Source organism: Siphateles boraxobius, unplaced genomic scaffold (genome assembly GCF_051911475.1).
Source record: "Siphateles boraxobius isolate OS27281-9 unplaced genomic scaffold, OSU_SipBor_1 11, whole genome shotgun sequence".
NCBI lineage: Eukaryota > Metazoa > Chordata > Actinopteri > Cypriniformes > Leuciscidae > Siphateles > Siphateles boraxobius.
The window spans coordinates 16,949,594-16,954,102 of record NW_027508711.1 but is presented as its reverse complement, the minus strand read 5'-3'; positions in this window follow the sequence as shown (position 1 = coordinate 16,954,102).

Sequence of the window (4,509 nt, the reverse complement as noted above, 5' to 3'; positions counted from 1 at the left end):
TATATAAATATTAATGCTACCAATAAAAACAAATAAACTAAAATTAAACAGTATTTCTACTTGTTTTGACATATCAAACCTGACAGACCTCTGCTTTTCAACATGGAGAGAACTGTCCACAGTTCACAAAAACCACCAGAAACCTCTTTTTACTGTTTTCATCTGATGTTTTGCCCCTCACCGGAGCAGCCATCAGTTTATGGCCCATGTTAATGCACCTTCTCAATATTTGATGTTTTTATGGAGTGCTGACAATAGAACAAGGAAATGGCCAGCACATTTCGCTGATCTAGTTCAGTGCTCTGCTTCCATCTTCCCAACAGATCTCTGTACTTCCAGCCCCATAAGTGCCTCTCCTCCACTGGGAACATTTTCAAAGTTTACTAAGGCAAGATGGAGCACAAAAAACAACAACTCTGTATTTCCCTCAAGGTTCTATGCAGTATCTTTCTTTTTTTCTGTCCTGCACCCCCTCCCTCCATTTAATGCGTCACTGGTTAACTACATGGACATGAAAAGAAGATAGCTACATTTAAGGAACAAAGTCTCGAGAAAGAGTAGTTATATACATCCTAGTTTCTTTAATACAGTGTTCTTCAGGGATAGCATTGTGCTTTGCACAACGGTCATGTATACCAATACACAAGAAAACACAAGATAGGGAGAAACCATGTTATGCTCAGGGGCAGAATTGCAAATGTTGTATTTATTTTATTTTATTTTATTTTACCAGGAAGTCCCATTGAGATAAATAAATATATATATATATATATATATATATATATATATATATATATATATATATACATTACAAGAGAGACCTGGCCAGGTGTGGGATTCCAAATCTCTGCATGTACAGTATTCAGTGTCTGTGAGGTGAAATCATACTGACACGCATAACGTTTAAGAGATTCACTAGTAATGTCAACTGGCATTGTCCATTAATCGGCTAAAACATAGTGCCTCAAACAGCCCTTGAAAGGAGGTGCTTAACCTTAATGTGCTTTTGTATTGTTTTAATTCATTTTAAATGAGGACCCTGTTACCAAAAATTGGGTTCAAAAACACTTTTAAACAACTATTTTTTTTCGGTTCTATATAATATGTGTAAAAGAATGACAGAATGGAACATCAGTTTTAAGGAATTTACTTTTTTTTGGTAACACTTTATAATAAGTATACAGAAATAAAGTATTTACAAATAATTAACAAAATATTAGTTTATAGTTTATTCATAGTTAATATATTGTAGTCTCTACATTCTTATTTTATTTTTTAGGCTATATTGATGACATTGATATACAAATAGTGAGTTCTTCATACATTGTCTCTGTAATTAAGAATTAATTGTAACTCAATTATTATTGTTTATTTAGTTCATAATTAATTACCTGTTTTTTATGCTTGTTATGCCACCGGCCTCGCGCCGTTCTCTCGCGGCCCTCGGCCTCATCCTGCTTATTTTAAACCAGTATTAAAGAAATGGTTAATTGGTTATTAGGAGTAAATAGTTCTAGGTTATGTCACGAGGACTGCTGCGTGAGGAAACTTCAGGAGACGAAAAGCAGGTTAACAGTCTTTAATGGAAACAAGGCAGAGCCGCAACGGCCGATCAACAGAAATAGTTTCAAAATATTCTTGAAGGAACAGAGGAGCGCACGCAGCAGGTCAAATGGACTGGTGAAGGGTGAGCAGAGTAGAGCTGGAGAAGTGCAGATCCCTCACACCTCTTCAGGACTCAACACAGGTAACCACCGATCTGGTAAAGTTGCAGGTGGATAACAGACAACTGGACTAGATGGGACAAAACAGATAACAACAGTTCAACAGCGGTAACGAACGTGACGGTCAACAATAATCCGACAAACTAGAGTGAAACACGAGAGACTAGAAATAGAGAGTAGCTAATGATAGAGGATAGAGAACAGGTGTGATAATGAGAGGATGAGATTCAGCTGGGGGAGATAAGAGGTAAATGAAGAGTGAGAGCGAACAAGAGGGAACAGATACAGAGAATGACCAGAAGAGGGAGACAGAGACCAATAAAACATGAGAAGAGAACCAGGATCATGACAGTACCCCCCACACCCCCCCCCGTCCCCCTCCCCGCCCCACCCCCCTCAAAGTGCACCCCCTGGCGCACTCAAAGAGGAAGACTGACGGGAGCGAAAGAAATCGTCGATGAGCGAGCGGTCCAGGACATCCCGGGCGGGTATCCAGCTTCTCTCCTCAATACCATAACTCTCCCAGTCGACCAAAAACTGATGGCCACGACCACGAGGACGGACATCAAGGATCTTACGGACCCGGTAGACAGGGGAACCCTCGACACGAACCGGAGGGTTAACTGCACTGGGGGGTGGGCGAACAACAGGCTTGAGAGAAGAGACATGAAACACGGGGTGAACACGGCGGAGATTGGATGGCAATCTGAGCCTCACAGAGACAGGGCTAAGGACCTGAATTATGCGATAGGGCCCAAAAATTTGGGGGCCAGTTTACGAGACGGATACTGGAGAAGAAGATTGGCTGTGGAAAGCCACACTCTTTGACCAATGGCATAACGGGGACTCTTGATACGGCGTCTGTTAGCGGACCGACGGGTGATGGAGCGAGACTTTAAAAGAGCTGATCTCACAGTCCTCCAGGTTCGTTTGCAGCGTAGGATAAACGCATTAACAGATGGAACATTAGACTCAGGACTCGAAGGAAAGAGTGAGGGTTGGTACCTTAAACAGCTCTGAAAAGGAGATAGGCCGGTGTCGGACGAGGGAGCGGAATTGAACGCGTACTCTGCCCATGGAAGTTGCTCAGACCAGGAGGCAGGGTTAGGGTACGCGAGGCTTCGCAGAATACGGCCAATGGTCTGATTAGCACGTTCAGCTTGTCCATTGGTCTGGGGGTGAAAACCCGAGGAGAGGCTGACCGTGGCTCCGATGAGGCGACAGAACTCTTTCCAAAACAGGGAAGCGAACTGTGGACCTCTATCGGATACGATATTCTCGGGGAGACCGTGGATCTTAAAAATGTGATCGACGACAATTTGGGTGGTCTCCTTGGCGGAGGGAAGCTTTGGAAGAGGGACAAAACGAACCGCTTTCGAAAATCGATCAACGACAGTAAGAATTACAGTCTTTCCACCCGAAGGAGGAAGTCCTGTAATAAAATCAAGACCAATCTGAGCCCACGGACATGACGGAACGGGCAGCGGTCTAAGGAGACCAGCGGGAGGTCTATTACTAACCTTGGTCTGAGCAAAGACACGACATGCCGCGGCGAAACGACGGATATCACATTCCCGAGTGGGCCACCAAAATTTCTGAGACACAGACGCACCCCTAACCACTAGTACCCCTAACCCCAGGATGAGCGAAAAGCTTGGAGGAGTGGCCCCACTGAAGGACGGCACAACGAGCGGAGGGAGGAATAAATAATGAACCCTTAGGGCAGCCACGGGGAGTTATGGCGTGGGAAAGCGCGCGCTTGACGGTTCGTTCTATTCCCCAAGTAACAGCCCCTACCACTCGTTCCTGAGGAAGGATAGACTCGATGGGTGACGTCTCGGGGGAGGAGAATTGACGAGACAGCGCGTCAGGCTTTAAATTCTTTGAACCAGGGCGGTAGGAGAGGGAGAAATCGAAACGAGCAAAGAATAGAGACCACACGCCTGACGAGCGTTGAGTCTCTTAGAGGAACGGATGTACTCAAGATTTCGGTGGTCTGTCCAGACCACGAATGGAAAGGAAGACCCCTCTAGCCAGTGACGCCATTCTCCCAGGGCTAAACGGACGGCGAGAAGTTCGCGATTACCCACATCATAGTTACGTTCAGACGGAGAGAGACGATGCGAAAAGAAAGCGCAAGGATGGAACCTCTCGTCGGCAGAAGACGGCTGCGAGAGGATGGCTCCTACTCCTACCTCTGAGGCATCAACCTCGACAATGAAAGGCTTAGAAGTGTCAGGGGTGACGAGAACCGCGCGGTCGTAAACAATGTCTTAAGATGATCAAAGGCGGTCTGAGCCGCGTTACTCCAGACAAAAAACGAGACTTGACAGAAGTTAAAGTGGTTAGTGGGGCAGCCACCTGTCTAAAGTTCTTTATAAACTTACGGTAGAAGTTAGCGAACCCTAAAAAACGTTGGAGCGCAATACGAGAGTCGGTGTGGGCCAATGACGGAGCCGAGAAATGTAACAGACTGAGCATGAAACGTGCATTTCTCGGCTTTGACGAACAATTTGTTCTCTAAAAGTCGTTGGAGGACTCGACGTACATGCTGCAAATGAACCTGTAAAGACGGAGAGAAAATCAAAATGTCATCAAGGTAGACGAAGACAAAAACGTTTAACATGTCTCGTAGAACGTCATTGACCAAAGCTTGAAATACGGCGGGAGCGTTGACCAGGCCGAACGGTAAAACCCGGTATTCAAAGTGGCCCAGCAGAGTATTAAAAGCGGTCTTCCATTCATCACCCTTCTTGATGCGGACTAAGTGATACGCGTTGCAAAG